This window comes from Bos mutus, chromosome 4, assembly GCF_027580195.1.
Source record: "Bos mutus isolate GX-2022 chromosome 4, NWIPB_WYAK_1.1, whole genome shotgun sequence".
NCBI classification, from domain to species: Eukaryota; Metazoa; Chordata; class Mammalia; order Artiodactyla; family Bovidae; genus Bos; species Bos mutus.
Window position 1 is genome coordinate 81956903 of NC_091620.1, and position 25318 is coordinate 81982220.

Sequence of the window (25318 nt, forward strand, 5' to 3'; positions counted from 1 at the left end):
CTCGGATAGCCACAATGGTGTGGTCACTCACCTAGAGCCAGACATCTTCTGGTGTGAAGTAAAGTGGGCCTAAGGAACTGAACTGAACTGAAGGAAGCATTACTATGAACAAAGCCAGTACAGGTGATGGACGTCCAGCTGTAAATTGTGATACATACTTTTTAAATTTGAAGACTATGTAATGTGTGTTTGAAGTCTATAATACTTGTAACAAAATAATGAAGAGTTGTTTTGAACACCTGAAAGTTCTGTAACTCTTGTCTTATCACTTTGACCCTACCATCTTTGACCCTGTCCCCACACCTGGCTAGTTGTTAAATGAACATTTTTAATTACTAAATTAGGGTATCGGTACATAGTACAACAAGTTCTATAGTTTTTTATTAATCAGAACATACCTTTCTTTAGAAGTATAAGATTCTGTCAATATTATTTAAATCTCTGTGCTTTAACAATAATATTGTATCCCTGCTTTTTACTTTGTTTTTTAATTACTAAGTTAAATGAAGTTGTAACAAAAATGTGTTTCCCAGTTGTTTTTTTTTTCTTTTTTAGCAAAGGCTGTTATAATACTATGACTAAAATAACTGATAATAAAAGCTAATGAAGGGTTGACATTTTTCATGTGAATGACTTGAGAGTCTAAGTACGGCTATGATCACACACAACCTTACATTCCCATTATTTTGAATTTAGCCTTGTTTGCTGATGAGGGCTTCCCTAGTGGCTCAGCTGGTGAAGAACCTGACACTCAGTGAGAGAGATGCAAGAGACATAGGTCAGTCCCTAGGTTGGGAAGATCCCCTGGAGAAGGAAATGGACACCCACTCCAGTATTCTTGCCTGGAAAACTCCACAGACAGAAGAGCCTGGCGGGCTACATAGTCCATGGAGTCACAAAGAGTTGGACACAACTGTGCAACTGATTCAGTTGTTTGCTGATACAAGGTAAATAGTTTCATCGCAGCTGTGGCCTCAGTAAATTTTATCTGAGCACCTTATGTACAGTCACAACCTTAAAGCATAATTAGATGACAATTTAGAGAAGTTAAACAGACAAAGCAATGCCAGAAAAAGTCAGAAGATAAAATTATCTCACACCTAATCAATATTTTATGACATGGTAAAAACAACAACAAAAAAATCTGCCTATGGTGAAAGCTGCTGCTGCTGCTAAGTCGCTTCAGTCGTGTCTGACTCTGTGCGACCCCATAGACGGCAGCCCACCAGGCTCCCCCGTCCCTGGGATTCTCCAGGCAAGAACACTGGAGTGGGTTGCCATTTCCTTCTCCAATGCATGAAAGAGAAACGTGAAAGTGAAGTCGCTCAGTCGTGTCCAACTTCTAGCGACCCCATGGACTGCAGCCCACCAGGCTCCTCCATCCATGGGATTTTCCAGGCAAGAGTACTGGAGTGGGGTGTCATTGCCTTTAATTAAACCTAAAAATGGTTTGCCTCTTACGAACATACTCAAAACTCCTATTTTTGTCACATCACTCTTTGTTGGTAACAAGTATGAGATTTCCACTAAACAAATCATAAACGATGAACAAGTTCAGAAAGTTAATTTCTACTGGAGATAAGGTGATTACTGAAACTATATTTCTGGTCTAGTTTTATTGCTTCTCTAAAAACTTTTCACCATGCCTTCTGAAATCCTTATTTCATGATAGTGAAAGTTGCTTAGTCATGTCAAACTCTATACCCATATCCATGGAATTCTCTAGGCCAGAATACTGGAGTGTGTAGACTTTCCCTTCTCCAGGGGATCTTCCCAACCCAGGGATCTGACACAGGTCTCTGGCATTGCAGCCAGATTCTTTACCAACTGAGCCACAAAAGAAGCCCAAGAATACTGACGTGGGTAGCTGATCCCTTCTCTAGGGGATCTTCCCAACCCAGGAATTGAACCAGGGTGTCCTGCACTGCAGGCAAATTCTTTACCAACTGAGCTATTAGGGAAGCCCATTTCATGATCAGTAAACTGCTAAGACCACACTCAATTTACAACAGGCTTCAACGCCTCCACGCCTTAATTAAGCCATAGCTCCCATACTCAGCATAATTATGGGGCCTCATGTTCATGTCCTAATGCCTGGAACCTATGAATATCTCATTTTTCATAATAGCAAAAGGGCCTTTTCAGATATGATTAAGAACCTCCAGATAGGGATGCTGCCAAGAATTATCCAGGTGAGCCCAATGTCATTATATGAGTCCTAAAAATAGAGATTTATTGATGATAGCCAAGAACCAAACCAGAGTGATGCAGTGTGGGGAAAATTAGACCTGCCATTCATTGCTGGCTGTGGCAATGGAAGAAGGAAGCCATGAGTCAAGGATGTGGGGGGTTCTCCAGAAGCTGAAAAAAAGAATGAGATGGATTCTCCTAAATCCTATGGAAGGAATGCATTTCTGTTGACATCTTGATATTATTCCAGGAGAATCATTTTAGACTTCTCACCTACCAAATTATTAGATAAAACATCTGTTTCATTTTAAGCCCCTAAATTTGTGGTAATTTGTTATAGCAGCCTTAAAAAAAATGAAGCTCCTATGAGGATATTGTTCCATACAGTTTCTCATCCTTCTAGCTCTTTTACATGATTAATTACAATACTTTTTATCCAATACAGAATTGAAACCCTTTTTTTTCCCCCAAAATATAAAGGTCCCTTCTCATCTTCTCTTTCTTATTCAGCTCTCACTTTGTCCCTAGTATCTCATCCATGTGTCTACCTTCCCTATTTCTATAAACCTATGATAGTGACGCTGCTATAGTAAACCATTTAAAAATATAAAGCAATCATTTACAATCAGTGATTTTTAGCTCAGACCTCAAAGTTGCCAAGGAATGTATTAATATGTTTTCCTGGTCATGTCTTTTTATAACTCCTTTGAGTAGCTATACGCTCAGCTAGCCTGACTTGTGATCTCTCTTGACAATCAGCAGACAATCTCACACCTTATGTCTGATGGAGAAAATCAGTTTCCATTAATTACGTAATTATTCAAAAAATCAATTTCTTCTAAGCCAGGTCTTGGCCTTAGAACAGAAAACAAAGTAGCAAACAAACAAACCCAAGCCTCATCAGTCTACTGGTCTCGTAAAATTACCCCTGATAGACTTTCCCTCTCCAACGCCCCCCCTTTATTTTTTAATATATCTATTTGTGATATTCGATGCTGCTGCCCACACCATAGCACTTATTTAATTCATGCTTTTACCACTTATCACCTTAATTTTAACAGCCTCCTGAGCAATGTCCCCAGCCCCAGCCATTAATCCTTTACTCTGTAGCCAAAGACTTCTTTCTGAATTTCCTCTTATCAACTCTCCACTTAAAATCGTTCATTGACTTCCCATAGTCTCTAGAGAACAAAGTCTAAAGCCCTTAGAGTTTTTACATAGGGACTTTATGCAAAAGTACTTCACCTCTAAAATGCTCCTCTTACATTCTGAGTACCAACCACTCTGATTGCTTGTAGTTTTTTTCATCTTACTTGGGCTCATTAATGTGTTTAGGATATCAATGCCCACACAATATTAAAAATTCAGCACAGACAATATGCATTTTCTACATATTGTGTGGGCATTTTATCACTTTCAAGAATCCTGATCTGACTCCTCTGCCTGCCCTAACATTGATTTCTTTCCCTTTCTGTGTCCTCCTGAAGCATCATGTAAATCCCTCTTTTATGTCATTTACTTCTCTGTATTATAATTGTCTGATTCTCTTCCCTACTGGTTTGTGAGGCCTCCTTGGGGAAACTGCCTATATGACATTTGTCTTTGATTCCCTGTATCAAATAAAATATCTTACACATAATAAATGCCCAATTGTTCATGTTTTCTAGTTTTATCTCCTTTGCTGTGTGCTCTTTGTCTATTTTCTAATGGATCTAAAACAATTCACAAAACATAGCTGTGGATAGGCACGTTGATTGAAAACTAAATCTGTACAAACTATAATATTATACAATGTTGTATATGCTTTCTTGGGGCTTTGCATACAGCACTATCATCATTCTATTTTTTCTGTATTTTGATTGCCTTTGGCTTTAGTAAATGTGACTACATTTTTAAAACAACTAAAGGAAAAATAAACATGTTTTTTTCTTTCTCAGCTATTTATTGAAGATCATATATTTTCAGAAACATGTTGACAGTTTATGATAAACTCTTGCCAGGGTTAATATACTAAAGGTTAGGATGAATATAATATAATTTAATGTAATATGACAGTCATTAAAAATAATATCAAATACTGAAGAATTCTAGAGAGAACTTATTTTGTCTTCAAAGATCTTACTAATGACAGCATGTAATTTGAAGTACTATGAAGGTGTGAGATGGAGGTACAGTTACTTCTTAGATAAGGTTCTCCTTTTCCACATGACTTTTTTAATGAGGAAAGGTATTCTCTTAATACTGTGGTATATCGTCATGAAACTTCAAAACTGAAATGACAATAAAGACTGAGTTCTTAATTCTTATCTAACAACCAACCTGACAATAGTTTTTAATGAACTAATTGGTATTATGCTCCATGATTTTAGAGGAAAGGCTTTCTTTGTCTTAAGTTACATGTAACAGAAAAATACATTGATCCAAGTCATCTTAATTTCTCAGAATTCTATATATGATTTTGGCAACTTTATACTGAGATGTGTAAATTTTTAAAAGGAAAAAAAATTACCATAGATAGAAGAGTATTGATGTTATGATAGAAAACAGGCAAATTCTAAACTTTCATTGCTTTGTTTTGCATGGGTCAAGCTAACTTCAAAATTAGCTACAAATTCAAGAATGAAGTTTTTTCACATTATTTCGAGAATTCACTGTGCTCTTAAATTTAGTGTACAATCCAATAAAATACTAAGAAGCAAGTAGCATAATTTTCTTCCATGAAGTAAACTGCAGCACCCAAACCAACCAGAAAACTTGAGTCATGATGACCTTGTCAATGACCCCAAAGCAATCGAGTTTATGGTTCAAGTAATGTGTAATGCTGGTGTTTAACCCTACTGAGAATGCTGGTCACTACTTATACTGGCTTTCCATTATCTATGTTTTAACAGCTGGAATTTCTGCTTGAGTTACGCGGCTTAAACTTACAAGACATCGCTGGTAGTAACAATGTGGGCAGCACTTTTTGTTTCAGCATAACACAGAGAAGTTTTTCAATAGACCCTTGTGTGCTAGAGAAAAAGCAGGACACCTAGCTTACCAATGTGTGCAGATGCATGTGTTTCTCTGAAAAATGTTTGTAAAGAATAAAGGCTACATTGTCCCAGGAGAGTTTTCTCATTTAGGTCTTGAGAAGAGCCCTCAAAACCCAGAAATCCTGCTATAAGCTCCTATCAATAGGTGTGAGTTACTACATAATCAGGTGTTAAACATGATGTCAATTAAATGAAATGAGAGTTTCCTCATTAATAAATCAGCTTTGTGAACTAATACTATTCTTGCCCTCAGCACCACTGAGATATCCTGAAAGATGTCAAAAGTAAATTAGAACATTATGAACACAAGATAAAACAAGTAATCACTTGTTTTATTAGCTATTCTAATAGAAAAAAAAAGCAAAATATATAGACTCACACTCATGTATCCATCAACAAAGGTTGTTTCGGTACAAAAATACCCCCAAATAAATAGCATAACAGGCACTTAAATTCTTCACAAAAAAAAAACAGCTATTCAACTGTCTGTATCACAAGTTAATTTTGAATGTGATTCACTATATTGTTTATTTTTTCCCTTTCTTCTGCCATGCAATAAAATCATTTATTAAAGAATATGAAACATTTCTCAAAGGCTAAATAAATAAGTTGAAAAAACTGCAAAAAGGAGTGAGTCATTTCAGTTCATTTGCTCAGTCGTGTCCGACTCTTTGCGAAGTTGTAAGTAAATGTTTTGACTTTAAAGCTATTAATTTTGCATTTTAATGGCTGTTTCTTTACATTTTTCCCAAAAATGATGCATGTTTGTAAAATACTTTAAAATTTAATAAATATTCTTCCATATATTGTTTCATCCTCAAAATAAATCTGTAAACTAAGACAGGGTCAACAGTATTGTTCACAAATATTACTTTCTAAGTGAGGAATCACAGGCAAGATGAGTTTTTGCAAGTCTCAAGTGTCTTCTTGTTCTATATTATTTGACGGTATTACCCTATCTGCCACTGTAAAAGGAGAGTATGGGTATGTTTGTGTTGCCAGGCATGGCTATTTTTTTTTTCATATTTAATGTATAATCAAGGTTTAAAATGTATATTAAGATTGTTTTAAAGAAGACAAGTATTTATTTATTCAGTTACATGTTCAAAGGTTTTATTTCCTTAAATATTATTGGAATAGCTTGCAAAAACACTAAAATCTTTTAAAATTATGTACTACATCTAAGTAAAATTCTAACTCAACTGTCTTATGTTCAATTTTTTAAAAAGATTTGCTTTAACCTTTATTTGAAGGCAAAATCATCTTTACCCCTCTCTGTGCATCCTTTAACTATTACTTCCATTCTGCCCCTCATTCTACGTGCCTTCATCATATGCCAATATTATCTTAAATTACACGCTGATATCTCTGCCTAGTGGATTTGTATGGTAAGCTGTACTAAGAGTACTAGAAGCAAATACTCTTCAAATTGTAATTACAATGCTGTCTTGAAGCTTTTACTAGAAAACAGCATCACTCATGTCTCCCACATCTTCCTCATCATCTTCTTCAAAATAATCATGTCACTCTCCCTCTGTAAAATCTTTAGTGCCTCCTCATTATCATGAAATAAAGTCTAACTTCTAGAATGGTAGTTCAGAATCTTCACAGTTTGATAAATGCTTTATCCTTTATGATTTTCACCATCCAATCAAAACTCCAGCAGTATGAGCTGACTATCTTTAAAATTTTTTGCATCAAAAACATCCATAGCTCTGATTACACTTTCCCTTTGGGAAAAGAGAATTTTATCCTTCATTTTCTTTACAATACTAACTCCTAATAACGACCAAAGGATGCTGAAAAATTATTTCACTGATATTCTCCAAGACTTCAAGCAAAACTTCTCCCATGGCCTATGCTATAAATCTCTTGCAGCATTATCCTCACTGCATTATCCTCACTGTGATGATGTGTATTTGAGTAGTTCCACAGACATTTCAGAAGCCTATGTTCCAATCATTCAGAAAATATTGAATTTAGGAAGCAGATTCATGCTACTCCTTTTAAATCCCATAAAATTAAGTAAAGTAGCCTAACTGTCAGGGAAGATTAGAGAGAAAATGCCTACCTCAGGAAACACGAAAAGTCTCAAGTAACCTAATTTTACACCTCAATAAACTAGAAAAAGAAGACCTAACAAAACCAAAGTTAGTGAAAGGAAGAAAATAACAAACATCACAGCAGGAATAAATGAAATAGAGACTAAAAAGACAATAGAAAAGATCAATGAAACTAAGAACTAGTTCTGTAAAAAGATAAACCAAATTGAGAAATATTTAAATAGATTAATTTTAAAAAGCAGAAGTCAAAGAAATAAAATAATATATGAAAAAATGATATTACAGTTGATACCACAGAAATACAAAGAATCATAAGAGACTACTATGAACAATTACACACCAACAAACTGGACAACCTAGAAAAAATGGATAAACTCCTAGAAACATACGGCCTGCAAAGACTGAATCATCATGTAACAGAAAATCTGAACAGATATATTACTAGTAAGGATATTGAATCCATAATCAAAAAATCTCCCAACAAATAAAAGTTCAGGACCAAATGGCTTCACTGGTAAATTGTACCAAATAGTCAAAGAATTAATACCAACCCCTCTCAAAGTATTTCAAAAACAGAAGAGGTGGGACCTCTTCCACATTCATCTTGTAAGGCCAGCATTACCTTGATACCAAAACCAGACAAATGCATGAGAAAAGAAAATTATAGACTAGTATGCCTGATGAACTTAGAAGCTAAAATCCTCAACAAAATATTAGCAAATTAAATTCAATAATACATTAAAATTATCAAATAAGAATGGTCAAACATTTGAGGTCAATATGATGCACCACAGAAACCAAAGGAGGAATAAAAGTCATATGATAATCTAAATAAATTCAGAAAAAGCATCTGACTATATATATATATATATATAATAAGCATATTATATATACATATATATATAACATAGAAAGAACTCATACAGTTCAATAGGAAAAAACTCAAACAATCTGATTTTAAAAAAATGTGTGGAAGATCTGAACAAACAAATTCATCCAAAAAGATATATGATGGCCAATTGATATATGAAAAGATCCCTACACTGTTAATCCTTAGGAAAATGCAAATCAAAACCAGAATAACACCTCACACCTGTTAAAATGGCTATTATCAAAAAATCAAAAAATAACAAGTTTTAGCAAGGATACAGAGCAAAGGGAACCCTATGCATTGTTGGTGAGAATGTAAACTGGTACATCAAATATAGAAAATAGTAAGGAGGTTCCTCAAAAAATTAAAAGTGAAACTACTGTATATCCAGCAATTCTTCTTCTAGGTATATATCTAAAGAAAACAAAAACAATAGATCAAAAATATACAGGCACTTCTATGTTCACTGAAGCATTATTAATAACCAAGATAATGGCAACAACCTAACAATTTTGTTATCCATTCAACTATTGGACAAGTAGGTTGTTCCCATTATCTCAGTTATTGTTAATAATGCTGTAGTGTATACAAACACACACATATATATGTATACACACACACACATATATATATATATATGGCTTTGCCTGCCATGCAAGAGACCCAGTTTCGATCCCTGGGTCAAGTAGATCCCTGGAGAAGAGAATGACAGCTCACTCCAGTATTCTTGCCTGGAGAATTCCATGGACAGAGAAGCCTGGTGAGTTCAGTCCATGGGGTCACAAAGAGTTGGACGCGACTAAACAATCTTCACTTTCGCTTTATATAGATTCACTTTATATAGATTCACTTTATATATATTCGCTTTATATAGATTCACCTGGCACCTGGTGCCAGTCAGAAGAGACACCTGGCTTTTATATATATATAAAGCCCTATATATAAACATATATGTATACCCACACATATATATATACATAATCATATATGTATGTATTACATTATTCAGTCATAAAAACAATGAAATTTTGACATATGTAGTAGAAGTGAGAAATAGAATTAAGGGACTAGATCTGATAGAATGCCTGATGAACTATGGAGAGAGGTTGGTGACACTGTACAGGAGGCAGGAATCAAGACCATCCCCATAGAAAAGAAATGCAAAAAAGCAAAATGGCTGTCTGGGGAGGCCTTACAAATAGCTGTGCAAAGAAGGGAAGTGAAAAGCAAAGGAGAAAAGGAAAGATATATCCATTTGAATGCAGAGTTCCAAAGAATATCAAGGAGAGATAAGAAAGCCTTCCTCAGTGATCACTGCAAAGAAATAGAGGACAACAACAGAATGGAAAAGACTAGAGATCTCTTCAAGAAAATTAGAGATACCAAGGGAACATTTCATGCAAAGATGGGCTAAATAAAGGACGGAAATGGTATGGACCTAACAGAAGCAGAAGATATTAAGAAGAGGTGGCAAGAATACACAGAAGAACTGTACAAAAGAGATCTTCATGACCCAGATAATCACAATGGTGTGATCACTCACCTAGAGCCAGACATCCTGGAATATGAAGTCAAGTGGGCCTTAGAAAGCATCACTATGAACAAAGCTAGTGGAGATGATGGAATTCCAGTTGAGCTATTTCAAATACTGAAAGGTGATGCTGTGAAAGTCCTGCACTTAATATGCCAGCAAGTTTGGAAAACTCAGCAGTGGCTACAGGACTGGAAAATGTCAGTGTTCATTCCAATCCCAAAGAAAGGCAATGCATAAGAATGCTCAAACTACCATACAATTGCACTCATCTCACACACTAGTAAAGTAATGCTCAAAATTCTCCAAGCCAGGCTTCAGCAATACGTGAACCGTGAACTTCCTGATGTTCAAGCTGGTTTTAAAGAGGCAGAGGAACCAGAGATCAAATTGCCAACATCCATTGGATCATCGAAAAAGCAAGGGAGTTCCAGAAAAACATCTATTTCTGCTTTATTGACTATACCAAAGCCTTGGACTGTGTGGATCACAATCAACTGTGGAAAATTCTGAAAGAGATAGGAATACCAGACCACCTGACCTGCCTCTTGAGAAACCTGTATGCAGGTCAAGAAGCAACAGTTAGAGCTGGACATGGAACAACAGACTGGTTCCAAATAGGAAAAGGAGTACGTCAAGGTTGTATATTGTCACTGTGCTTATTTAACTTACATGCAGAGTACCTCATGAGAAACGCTGGGTTGGAAGAAACACAAGCTGGAATCAAGATTGCCGGGAGAAATATCAATATCCTCAGATATGCAGATGATACCACCCTTATGGCAGAAAGTGAAGAAGAACTAAAGAGCATCTTGATGAAAGTGAAAAAGGAGAGTGAAAAAGTTGGCTTAAAGCTCAACATTCAGAAAATTAAGATCATGGCATCTGGTCCTATCACTTTATGGCAAATAGATGGGGAAACAGTGGCTGACTTTATTTTTCTAGGCTCCAAAATCACTGCAGATGGTGACTGTAGCCATGAAATTCAAAGACACTTACTCCTTGGAAGGAAAGTTATGACCAACCTAGACAGCATATTAAAAAGGAGACACATTACTTTGTCAACAAAGGTCCATTCTAGTCAAGGCTATTGTTTTTCCAGTGGTCATGTATGGATGTGAGAGTTGGACCATAAAGAAAGCCGAGCACCGAAGAATTGATGCTTTTGAACTGTGGTGTTGGAGAAGACTCTTGAGAGTCCCTTGGACTGCACAGAGATCCAACCAGTCCATTCTAAAGGAGACCAGTCCTGGGTATTCACTGGAAGGACTGATGTTGAAGCTGATACGCTACTTTGGCCCCTTGATGAAAAGAGGTGACTCATTTGAAAAGACCCTGACGCTGGGAAAGGTTGAGGATAGGAGGAGAAGGGGATGACAGAGGATAAAAAGGTTGTATGGCATCACTGACTCAGTGGACATGGGTTTGGGTGGACTCTGGGAGTTGGTGATGGACAGGGAGGCCTGGCGTGCTGTGGTTCATGGGGCCGCAAAGAGTCGGACACAACTGAACGACTGAACTGAACAATATGAATATACCTTGAGGGCATTATGCTAAGTGAAATAAGTCAGATAAAGACAAATACTATATGATCTCCCTCACTGTGTAATCTAAAAGAAGAAAACAAGCTCTAGATACTTATAGATACAAAGAATAAATGGGTGCTAGTCAGAATCAGGGAGTGGGGGTAGGAGACATAGCTACACCTGTTTTTATTTTAAGTTTTTTAGTACAAGTTTTTAAGTCTAAAAATTTTAAATAATAATAAACATTAATTTAACCAATGGCTAACAGAAATGAACAGGTGATCGCAAGTGCTATATAGTAGGCTAATTTTGTTCATTAACCAATATATTAACTGAATTTCAATAATAAATACATTGTAATTATTGAATCATATTAGACACATACATCATTTCAATGGCAGAAATGAAATAAGGTCTCTGATATGTTCTTCTCATAAATTAGTGAAAAGAAAAAAAATGAAGAGGAAGAAGGAAAATTAGAATAAGAATAAGAACTAGAATAAGAATGAAAATGCTTTCCAAATAAAGTTAAGTCAAAGTGGAGATAAGAAAGGTTCTGATTTGATCTAGCTCAAGATCTCTTTCAACCTCAATTTCATTACTTGTAAAAAAAAAAATAAAGAAATAATACTTCTATGCTATTATCTCCTACAACTTTTGTGACAGTCAGAGGAAGAAAATGGGTATAAAGGCCACTGAGAAACTACAGGAACTAGAACATATGAGTATATGACAAAACCATATATGAAAATAAAACTGATCTCTTACAAAACCAAGGGTTTGCAACCAAATATTTTATATCCAACCCAACAGTGCCTAATGTTGATTTCATTCAGCAATTTGTTTTTGTTGTTCTACAGTGAACTTTATAAAGCCTTCTTCTATATTATAAGAAGTCAAAGTGGTATAAGAATGCACACTAATATGGATAGTATTTCAAAGCACAGTAGATAAGTGATGGATTATTCGAAAAATAGTGTTTGGACAACTGGACTGCCATCTGGAAAAAAATAAAGTGTGATTACTACCTCATGCCCTATCGCCCTGTAGACATATTCCAGACTGATCAACAATTTAAACATAAGAAATTGGATTATACTGGGAATAGAGAAAGACATAAAAATTTTGTATATAACCTTGGATTCAGGGAAAGGACTTTTAAAATAAAACACAAAATTCAGAAGGCTTAAAAGAAAGCCTTCTGATAATAATATGACTGAAAATTTTGAAAAATTCTATATGGAAAACAAACATTTTTTCACTCTAAAAACAAGACTTTTATTTTTCTTAATTTATAATAAATTTATACAAATCAATAAAATATCACAAAATCAACCTTTAAAAAATGCTCTGGGGTCACAGATACACGAAGTAGGCATGGAATACCATTTCATTCTAGAAAGCAAAGGAAGTTATCAAAACTATTAGGGTTATATTATAAAGACTTAAGTGTCAACTTAACAAGGTATCTACTGTACAAATATGGGACAATCCACTGATCAACAAGAATAATGACTGCAAAGGGTTGAAATAAGCCTAAACAGCCTAAGAATATAAAAAACTGAATACTGGCAACGTTTCTTGGAATATCATAAAAGGCCATATTAGTAAGTACCCTATTATAATTAAATATGTAGTTCTAAGATTAAGAATGCTGGTATTTTAATTATTTGAAAGATGCACACAGCCAGTTTTCTTATAATTATAATATGGGTTCTGATTTGATTCACTTACCTTATGATCATCTGTGTCTGATTTGGGAAAAAATCAAGTTTAATGTGATAGAAAATCCATCACATATGTCTAGCCAGTTCTTGCCTGAATCAGCCAGTTAATCTGACTTCGAATTTACATATTGACCTGACTTTCAACTTATACTGAGAATGAAATAGCATTCCATAACAAATTACTCAAGTAGCTTATTTGGAATCTCTTTACATAAACAAATTATACAATACTTAAAGCAGGTGCATCTATATGTAAAAAATGCTGAAGAAAATAAAATTTTGTAGTAATTGATATCACAGTCTAGTTTATGAAACCTAGCTGCTGCTTAATAGAAAGCTATAAAATTTAGTGAAGTAATTATGGCTATATTTTTGAGCAGGTATGGATGTGCTATCCTGTATAGATATTTTAGGGTGAATTTTGTAGGAAAATATAGTTGCAGTAAAGATTTGTTCAGTGTAAACAGATGTTTAACTTCTGGTAATCTCTATACACTGTATGGTAAAATAATTGGCATAACATAACCAACAAGCAATTGGATTAAACTCTGTTTCTTGAATAAAACATATGCTATCTGCTAATTTATATACAGGCATATAGGATAATCTGGGAGAAGGCAATGGCACCCCACTCTAGTACTCTTGCCTGGAAAATCCCATGGACAGAGGAGCCTGGTGGGCTGCAGTCCATGGGGTCGCTAAGAGTCAGACACGACTGAGTGACTTCACTTTCACTTTCCACTTTCATGCATTGGAGAAGGAAATGGCAACCCACTCCAGTGTTCTTGCCTGGAGAATCCCAGGGATGGAGAAGCCTGGTAGGCTGCCGTCTCTGGGGTCGCACAGAGTTGGACACGACTGAAGCGACTTAGCAGCAGTAGGATAATCTATATATAAACATTATATATTTTAATATGTAAAATATAAATAGGGGATATTATTATTAAATATCCCTTACTAATAATTTATTAATATAAAAATTAAACAGAAGAGAGCTAGAAATAATTCAGAATAAGTACTTATGCATCCCTTCAAAAATGTAACTGAAGAATGGAGATAATTATCTAGATGTTTACACATGGCAAGAGAAAAGCCATATTGACTGAAGTCAGCTTAAAGATCTGGGTTTCTCTTCTGCACTGCTCTTCCCGTCCACCTTCTCTGGGTTTGACTACTCTCACTGTTATTCTGACCACACACAATGAAGCAAGAATAAAAATTCTTTTTTGAGAACAAAGATGCTTTTCATAAAACTATGAATATCTACTTTTCATGAGAAGGAAGTCATAGCCCCTTTTTAGTATGCAGCCAGCCTGCAGAGCCATCCCTCATTTCTGAGTCCCTGTTCCCTTTCACTTGGACACTTTTGAAAACTCTTCAGTCTTATGAGTGTTCCTACTGCTGACTGACTCATACATGGTCACAAAGGATCCCAGTCCTGTGAGGAGGAGAAAGAAAAGAAGTGCTGGTAAAAGGAAAAAGAAATCCACCATCTGCACAGCAAGGACTGGACAGCTGCAAGGGAAGGGATGCTTTCTGTAACAGCTGAATTGTCATCAGCTCTGGCTGCAGCCACGCAGCTCTCAGAGTTAAAAGTGCAAACAAAGGAAATTTTGAAAAATAGGGTTAATGGATATAGTCTTTGATGGTTATCAGAAGAGTCTAGGTTGGGGGATAACTGTCTTTTTCCCAGGAAAGGAGGAAATGTACCTACATTGCAGTCTTCTTACAAAGTTAAAGCATTCCAAAATTACTTTCAAAGCTGGTAATAATTGAACCCGTTCTGATTTTATGATGTCCATTACACACACTAATCTGCTCTCTATGCCTCAAATGGGGAGTCTGCTCCATGATCTAGTCTTGAGTGTGAAAGTATACATTCTCTTCTTCTTGCATCTCAGTTCTCCCTTTCTCAAACCTCCCCAATTAGCTTATCACACAGAAGTAAAGGGCATGTGAACATATCCTTAGCATGCTTTACTTTCTATATGATTATTCTGGAGGCTCATACCCTGTAGATATAGAGTAGAATAGAAATAAAATAGGAGAAGGCAACGGCACCCCACTCCAGTACTCTTGCCTGGAAAATCCCATGGACGGAGGAGCCTGGTGGGCTGCAGTCCATGGGGTGGCTAAGAGTCGAACACGACTGAGCGACGTCACTTTCACTTTTCACTTTCATGCGTTGGAGAAGGAAATGGCAACCCACTCCAGTGTTCTTCCTGGAGAATCCCAGGGACGGGGGAGCCTGGTGGGCTGCCGTCTCTGGGGTCGCACAAAGTCGGACACGACTGAAGCGACTTAGCAGCAGCAGCAGAAATAGAATACGATTAAAATAGACAACCAGCACATTACACTTAGGCCACACGGTCAATGATAACAGAATGGAGGATAAACATGGGGCCTAACATGTACTTCAGAGGACATCATTTCAATGTGCACTTGAATTCAATGAGCACTTCACTCTTCTGCGCAGGGCACTGTGTTAGGTACTGCAAGTTAATAATCATTTCTAAAGAGCACTTAAGGAAGATACAAAACACTTTTATCTACATGTTCTTCTTCACTGCTTATCTCAAGTCTTTAAGATAGATATTTAACCTATTTTAAATACAGTGATCCTTCAAAGAACATCACATAGGAAGGAACTGTGTCTTCTGGGCTCTAGATAGGGAAATACAATCAATGTAACAAGTGCCTCAGAGTCAAAAAGTCCTATACTGATATTATGAGGACAGTAAATTGGAACCTAATTCTAGTACCGAGGGTAGAGTACTCTGTCTGGCTTGAAGGAGGGAATGGTAATATTCTAGGATGCTTTTCCTGAAGGAAACAAAAGAACAGTTGATTGGAATTTATACTCGGAACACTTTCTGTGTTTCAGATATTGTCCTAAGAACATTGTTAATTTATTTCATTGTTCTTAAGCTTACTACAACACTAAGAGATCATTTTATCCTCATTTTTTCAAATAAAATTTCTGAGGCTCAGATACCTTTAAAAATGTATTCAAATCCACACAGCTCATAACAGGAAGATCTAATTCAATAGTCTCTTGACCATTCTCTTAAAAGGAAAGCAGGAAGGAAGAAAAAGAAATTCATGATGACAGAAGAGGTATGAAAGAAGCAAGTAGCCCTGATTAACTGTGATCAAACATTTAATGAGGAAGTTCAATAAACAAGGAGAGAGGGCTAAGAAACTACATTAGAATTAGTGAAGGATGCTGAGATACGGCATTTGGACTTCCTTCCCTCAACGTGCAATGGGAATCAGGAATACATATTTTGATAAGACTTATTTTCAAGCAAGGTTAAATTTGACAGCAGACTGAAATACAGCAAGACTGATGAGCAAGTGAAAAGTGAAGGAGAGCTAGTGGAGGCAGTCAGGATTGACAGTGCTTCTGGCAGAAGGAACATAAAGAGGAATGGACGGATTGGAAAGAGAGTTTAAAGATACAGCTGAAAGGATACTGCTACTGATTTAACTTGGAGGAAAGCTAGAGGTATTAATGCACGAGTGAAAAGAAAAAAGGTATTATCTTTTAACTGGGATAAGAGCTCAGTGAAAAGGAATGAAGGAATAGGTTTTTAGGAAACAATAAATTTCATATTAGGAATGTGTTTGACTATTGATTTGGATACTTTTTTGGGTTGTGTATTATTTTTACTTGGCAGACTATGCTGAATACGATTGTCCTTGTAAATAAGTCAACAAAACATCCTTGTCATTTTCCTGTTTCCAAGACTTTCCTGGTTAACGGTTTTACCTTAGAAGCATACATGATCCACCTTATCCTTTGATCTGTATACTTTGTAAACAATGATAGGAAATAACAGAAACTTGGCATAGGATATCAAAAGATCTGTCAGGATTAGCAAGTCAGACTTGTAAACAGTTGATGCCACTGGAGAAGCTAAAGGAATAAGGCTGAAGATGCCGCCACTACTTTTGACAGCTGACAATTACATAATATTTATCATCAGTCAAGCACTAGTCAAAGTGCTTTACTTTTATTAACCCAGTCCTCAGAACAACTCTACCCACTCCAGTGTTCTTGCCTGGAGAATCCCAGGGACGGGACAGCCTGGTGGGCTGCCGTCTATGGGGTCACAGAGAGTCGGACACGACTGAGGTGACTTAGCAGCAGCAGCAGAACAACTCTGTACATGAGATTAGCTCCATTTTATGTAAGAGGACATTGAGGCATGGAGAGAAGAGTGACATGGTCTAAATTATTACACAGTCAGTAAAAGACTGGGATTAAGCCTAGAGGTACGGAATTATTTTATATATATATACACACACACACACACACACACATATGCAATTAGTATCACCACTGAACCACTACCATCGGTTTGGTCTGTGGCCTTCCAGAGAGAAAGAGAGAGCTGAAAGACACAGCCTCAAGTGCTAGTGGTGATTTAGTCTAGTGGAGGGATGGAGACTGCGGAAATGTTGAAGAAAACACTTTCAATTTGTCTCTGTCCTTTGACTACCTCATAAAGGTGAAGGCAATGACATGTATGACTATAAATAACTGAAACAATGTCATTACGTACATCCCAGGGATAGGGGAGCCTGGAGGGCTGCCGTCTCTGGGGTTGCACAGAGTCGGACACGACTGAAGCGACTTAGCAGCAGCAGCAGCCGCAAGTCAATATATAATTATGGAGAAAAATGTAGAATATAAATCTTTAAAAGCTAAAAACAATAAATTTTCATAATTTGACTATTTAAGGAGAACCACTGAGAAACTGTTATATTTCCTTCTAGTCTTTAGAGCATCTTTGATATCTTATTTCATAGAGCTCATGTTATACTGAATTTCACTTGGATGTCCAAAACACAGCATGGAGCTCTATCTCCATTTCCTTAATGAACACTTCTCAGTCTCTAGTGCTATGATACTTTATGTGCAGAACCATTTCTTCAGCCCTGGCATTCGCTGATTTTTATTTCCATAAATAACACTGGGTGAACAGATGTCTACCAGCCTGGTTTTGATCATGAAACACGGAGATACGCAAGTCTCCACGTATTCATCTCAGCATCCTTTGGGCTCCTGTTACCTGTGTCCTCTCGCATACTCAGCTACCATCTCATCTCAGCAGTGATTTAGCCACCTGAGGGGAAGGGAATGGTAGACCTACAGAAATTCCTAAAAGGAAAACACCATCTGTGTAGGGTTGGTTTACTTGTTTTCTTCCTTCCTGTGTTTGTGAAAGCTGTTACACTGGAGGTCACATTTTTCTTTGTATGTTTTTGTCCTGTTTTATAGCCTTTTTGCATTCAACTTTACGTTCAGGCCAGTCTCTACAGCATGTAAGTAATATGTTGTCACCTAGCCTCTCTCCAGATGTTCCTGGCAAAGTTCTGAGAGTTTACCAGAAACTTCTCTGCTTCCCCTGGGGAGGCACTGCTCTGTTAAGTCCCACTAAGTGCCTTCCTCCAGTCTGGTTCTGCTTTACAGCTAATAAATATCCCTGGATTTTCCAGCATACAGTAGCATCTTGTCCTTAGTAGCAAATGCTGATGCACATTCTCCTCTTTGATGTAATCTTTCTAGTAATTTCAACAGAAAATCAGCAAGAAGGTGGTTCTTAAGACTTGGAGTAGGTTATGGCCTGTATCAGCTTGGATCCAATCAAGAGACCAGGAAAAAAAAAAAAAAAAAACCCACAAAATTTAAACAGGAGACATTGAACATAAACAAATATTAAGTGATGATAGAAGATTAAACATAAAGATAAAAGGAGGACTGAAGAAGGACAAACTGGGAAGGATTTCCACACATTGAAGGATGTGTGTGTTTGCATGCCAGGGGACAGTGGAGAAACTTGTGGTATGTCCAGGTCAGGGTTCTGCTCAACGTCTCCAGGCAAGTGGAACCACCCTCAGGGACACAGAGAAAACCACTGGAGTTCAGAGTATCAGAGGAGGACCTGGTGTGCTGGTGTGGGCGTGGCTCACTGGATGACCGGCTCCCAGACAGGAAAAGGTGTGGGAAGCAGTGCTTGGGCCTGGGCTGGGGGCAGCCTTACATGTACTCTCCATGCCACTGCTGTCTAAGTTGAGAGTTGCAGCCACATGTGAGAGACAGTTGTGTCCTCTGGGCACTTCACACTGAAGCATACCAAAGAGGCTGAGGAACGGAGAAAAAGGTGCCCTCTCCAGAAGCCCGGTGAAGGAGCCCCAGCCTGAGCACGACCTGAATCAATGAGGACCACCTTTTTCTTCTGAAACATCTTGCAGCGCCACCTACTGACAAAAGTTTAGCAACCGGCAACTTAAAGGCAACTGCTAAGTTGCTTCACTCGTGTCCGACTCTGTGCAACCCATAGACGGCAGCCCTCCAGGCTCCTCTGTCCCTGGGATTCTCCAGGCAAGAATACCAGAGTAGGCTGCCATTTCCTTCTCCTAAAGGCAACTGACTAAGGACTTATGAATTAGACCCCCAGAATGGAATTCCCCTTTGTTACATAACACGATCGGGAAAGTGATATCATATCTCTTTTGTTATATTCTATTGGAGAAGCAAGTTATAGGTCTAGGTCCTGCTCACTCAAGGAAAAGAGATTAAACAGAGCACGGGTCTGCCCACCACAAACTACATTATTCACAATCACCAAAAACTGGAAATGACCCAAATGCCCCTCAAAATGTGAATGGATAAGCAAACTAAGATACATCCATGCTATGAAATACTCCACAGTAATGCAAGTGAATAAACTATTGATATACACATGACTTGACCCATCTCAAATCATTTATGCCAAGTGATAGAAGCCAATCTCAAAGTTTGCCTTCTGTGCAATCCCCTTTAGATGGCTTTCTCCAACTTACAAAACTACTGAGACAGGCAACAGTTGCTGACGTCTGGGAAGGAGTTCAGAAAGCTTGACTGGAAATCCTGTTAGTGGTGGCAGTTGTCAGACTCTATACACGTGACAAAATACACAAAATAAATTTAGAATGCATTTATTGAATAAAAGTGAACTATACTGGATGTGTCTAGTCAAGGCTATGGTTTTTCCTGTGGTCATGTATGGATGTGAGAGTTGGACTGTGAAGAAAGCTGAGCACCGAAGAACTGATGCTTTTGAACTGTAGTGTTGGAGAAGACTCTTGAGAGTCCCTGGGACTGCAAGGAGATCCAACCAGTCCATCCTAAACGAGATCAGTCCTGGGTGTTCATTGGAAGGACTGATGCTGAAGCTGAAACTCCAATACTTTGGCCACCTCATGAGAAGAGTTGACTCATTGGAAAAGACCCCAATGATGGGAGGGATTGGGGGCAGGAGGAGAAGGGGATGACAGAGGATGAGATGGCTGGATGGCATCACTGACTCAATGGACGTGAGTTTGAGTGAATTCCAGGAGTTGGTGATGGACAGGGAGGCCTGGCGTGCTGCGATTCATGGGGTCACAAAGAGTCAGACACAACTGAGCAACTGAACTGAATTGATACTGGATGCAAAACTAAATAATAATTATGCCTTAAAAGCAACAGGCAGAAAGCCTGTCCAGTTTTATGTTCCCACCAGAAAGAAGTATGTGTAAGAGTTCCTGAGTCCAGACAACCACAACTGACTGAATATGTTTAAAAGTTGGGGCTTCCCAACTTTTAAACTAGTTGGCGCTAGTGGTAAAGAACCTGCCTGCCTATTCAGGTTAGATGTAAAAGACTCAGGTTCGATCCCTGGGTGGGGGAGATCCCCTGGAGGAGGGCATGGCAACCCACTCCAATATTCTTGCTTGGAAAATCCTGTGGACAAGGGAGCCTGCCAGGCTACAGGCAACGAGGTCACAAAGAGCTGGACATGACTGAAGCAACTTAGCATGCAAACAAAAATAACTCTCTTTTGTTTAGGATTTACTTAATTATAATGAGCTTGCACATTCCATATATTTAATAGTATATGTATGCAATTTTTTGGAAATTTATCTTGATATCCATTAATTAATTAAGTTCTTGGCACACTTTTAATGCTTTACAGACACTCCTCAGAATTTAGGATATTAATGTTTGCTACCTGTTACAAATATTTCTTCATTCTGTTACTCATATTTTGAGTCAATTTATGATACATTTTAAAATATATAATTTTTATGAATTATCCAATATAATCCAAACATATCAGTATTTTCCTTTTGCCTTTTATTTTTTTGTCTTACTTTTTCCTCCCCTGCTGTGGAGGAGATAAATTAATCACAAGTATGCTCTTGCAAGTCTTTTTATGCTTAGTAATTTATCTCTTTGATCAAGTTTAGTATTCAGCTTGTTAACAGAAGCTTTTTCTTTCTTTTTCTAGCACAGAGGCAGAGCATCTTTGTTTTTTGAGCAGAAGAAGGAGCAGTGGAAATTTGTAGGTCTAACATCACTAGCCTTTGGTGTGAGTGAAAGCTGAGTTGATCAGCCTGGGCCTAGATAAAGGCCAAGACTAAAAAGAAAGATTAAGATGAAACTGATGAACAGATGAAAGTGAAAGTCGCTCAGTCATGTCCAACTCTTTGCAACCCTGTGGAACTCTCCAAGCCAGAATACTGGAGTGGGAAGCCTTTCCCTTCCCCAGGGGATCTTCCCAACTCAGAGACTGAACCCAGGTCTCCCACATTGCAGGTGGATTCTTCACCAGCTGAGGCACAAGGGAAGCCAGATAGCATAAGACAATAATGGACAGATAGCATCGGACAATAATGAATAATCAGAAGCTGTACTGAGGATGTGGATGTGAAGGACTGAGGAAAGAGAAGGGAATTACAGAGAGATGAGTTTGCCAGAGCTGAGAGCCATGGCTGAGTCCATGTATGATGGTAAAGCCAGAAAATGTAAGATGAGACCCAAATAAAAGAGTAAGGCTGTTGTAGTAAAGCAACATCTAGTTACTGCCCAGAATGTTAGTAAATCCATGAAGGCAGACACCGCAGGTTAAAAGTGTATCTGAGTGCAGAACACATGTGGACACGGAAGTAAGATAGTAGGGAAGTAAGTGACAGTCGCTCAGATGCTCTTTGTGACCTCATGAACTTTGTGACCTCATGTGACCTCATAGCCAGCCAGGCTCCTCTGTCCATGGGATTCTCCAGGCAAGAATACTGGAATGGGTTGCCATTTGGAGACAAAACTAGGAGGAGGATACCAAGGGCTTAGCTACAGTTCATAGACAAAAATCCAAACCAAAGAGCCCACTTAGAGGCTTACTTATCACAGAAGAAATGTATCAAGTGTCATCATACAACCAAAGCATTACCATGGTATGAACTGGTATAGGTCAGAGCAGAACCACAGCAAGACAGATTAGATGTTGCCTCCTATGATTTACTCAACCAAGACTTTGATAATCTGAGCTAAGCCAAGGTTTACATGCACAGCCTCAGATAGGGACAGCCTGCAATTGATTCCCACTGAGGGTACAGAGAGATGATTAGAGCTGAAATCAAGGCAGTTCACTCTAGGTATTATAGAAGAAGTAAAGATCTAACTGATGATTATGAACTTAGTAGTATGGAAGAGGAAACATTCAAAAAATAGTCCAAAAAGCTGAAAATAATAATCATATATACATATATATGATCTTCTTGAATTATCAATAAATATTGGTAAAATCTTTTAAGATGTCAAACATCCAAATGTTTGTTCTTACCTCATCTTGACTCTGGGGCTTCCCTGGTGGCTCAGATCATAAAGACTCTGCCTGCAATGGCAATGTGGGAGACCTGGGTTCAATCCCTGGGTTGGGAAGATCCTCCTAGAGGAGGGCACGGCAACACACTCTAATATTCTTGCCTGGAGAATCCCCACGGACAGAGGAGCCTGGAAGGCTACAGTCCATGGAGTCACAGAGTCGGACATGACTGAGCAACTAGGTACAGCACATCTTGACTCTAAAATGTCAATCCAACACTCAGTTCTATTCAGAAATTTCTTCTTAGATTCATATTGATTCAACAAATATGAAGTTCTGGCAAATAGTATGCTGTAAAAAACGAGGTTAAGTAAAATGAAGAGCCTGAAACATACGAGACAGGCTAGGACCTGGGACCCCTGCACTTGCACCTGGACAAACATCTCAACCAACAGAACACAAAGAAAATATAAGGGACTAATAGTAACAGCACACAAGAATAGTTGGCAATTATGATCAATAGGATACAAGAAGGACACAGACCAACTGCCACCTCTGAGGTGCTGGGAGCAAAAGCAGGGTACTGCACACAATTCCTGCGCACAGCACCACCAGGGGGTGGGCAGACCACCAAAGCCGCCCACCCGGCCCATCCTATGGATCCACCTTTACTCTCACCCCATTTAAGGAAACAGTTTGCTCCCCTCAAGCAAGTGAACCTGTTTCTTATTCTTGCTCCCATATGTTGCAGCACAAATCCTGATAAAGCCTTGTCTGATTCCTGAGTGGCCTCTTATCAATTTATAATAATTACAGAGTTTAAGGATCCAGGTCAGTAACATATATGCTCAGAATAGCTTTCTTTTTTAACAGAAGTATAGTTGATTCATAATGTGTTAGTTTTAGGTATACAGCAAACTGACTCTGATATATGCATAATTTATATAAATGTATATTTATATAGATAAAAATTATTTTCCAGAATCTTTTCCACTATAGGTTATTACAAGAGACTGAATGTAGTTCCCAGTGCTATACAGTAAGTCCTTGTAGTTTAAATACTTTATATATAGCAGTGTATATTTGTTAATCCTGAAACTCCTAATTTACTCCTTACCCCCTTTCCCTTTTGATAAACTAAATTTGTTTTCTGTGTCTGTGAGTTTACTTCTGTTTTGTAACTAAGTTCATTTGTACACTTTTTTAGGTTCTACATATAAGTGTTATCATATGATTTTTGTCTTTCTCTGACTTACTTCACTTAATAGGATAATCTCTAGCTCATTACATCTTTTTAGTGAATGATTTCAATAACTACTGCCAGGATTATGTTGGGCCATGAAGAAACTGAGATAGGAATGAGAGTGTCTACCCTACAGACACTCTGGCATTCATATAGAAATAATTCATAACTGATGTTTGTCTTAAGTACAATAAAAAATCCAAAGGAAAAATAATTAACTTCACTAGGTAGAGGTCAATGTAGCCATCACAGAGGAGGTAATGTATGAGCTGTATTTTGAAGGATGAATTTAGAGTTTCTAAAAATAGAATAAGGATAAGAGTTCCTTAAGTAAAGGAATCAGCTTATGTGCAAAAAACATGAGCAATTGAGAGAATACAGTGTCTTTAAGACATGGCACAAAATGTTCAGTTTGTCTCATTGGTCCCATAGGATCAGGGGAGTCATGACCGCCAGGTAGGATCTTCCTCCTCCTCCCACCAATGAGATTCTCCCTCCTTTGTCAACCTGAATTCTCAGACATTTATTATTAAAGCAACTTTCCTTACAGTGTTTCCAGAAAATTCTTTTCCACATGTCCAGTAGGCATAGGGAGTGTGGATGTAGATTACTGTGTAACAGTTTGTTAATAATGCTCAGAATTTTATTCTAGAAATCAAACTGAATCTACACATTGATCAGTTAAGACCAACTACCAAGGTCTACAAATGTGTCAGTTATGAGGCTACGGATAGACATATAAGACCATATTTAATGTTCTAATCTTAGAAGAGGGAGCAAGATTGTTATTGGAGAAAAGGGGGTAAGGTGAACACAGAAGGTTATTTACTTCAAATGCTAAAAACAGGCAAGTTATCTAGGAAGAGAGAGAAAAATTATGGCATCTACACTCTCCCATGGCACTAAGAATATAGTGAGTGTAGGAAAAGACAGTAAAATCAATAAAAGGAGGTACAGTGGTCAAATGATATTTTACCCAACATCAGGAGAATAAACGAGTTCCACTCTAAATGTCTTATATTACTTTTCTTCTTTATTTTCCTGTAAGAAGATAATGGTAATAAGCAGTACATTAAGAATCCTGAATTCCTATCAAATTTCCTCAGTTTTCTTTCTTTTCTCTGCCCAGTTGTTACATATATGCAAATGCTAATAAGAAAGTTTTCTGGAAAATATACTACAACAATGTAGGATTTTAAAAGTTAACTCAATAAATTGAGTTTACTTATGTTAAAATACATTTTAAAATTGCCCTTTGGAAAATAAAACCTGAGAAAATTCAATTTGCCAGACTGGAATAAGCGAGTCATTTTAATTGTCAGTATTTTAATTAGGCTAGCAAATTTAACTCTAGATGGTGATTGCAGCCATGAAATTAAAAGAGGCTTACTCCTTGGAAGGAAGGTTATGACCAACCTAGACAGCATATTAAAAAGCAGAGACATTACTTTGTCAACAGAGCTCCATCTAGTCAAGGCTATGGTTTTTCCAGTGGTC

General features: G+C 37.5%; 1 protein-coding gene across 1 annotated transcript in view; it reads right to left on the bottom strand.

Moving 5' to 3' along the window:
- Nucleotides 1-25318, bottom strand: part of SEMA3E (semaphorin 3E) — a 275070-nt gene that overhangs the window by 64603 nt on the left and 185149 nt on the right. The gene's annotated exons all lie outside the window — the stretch shown is intronic.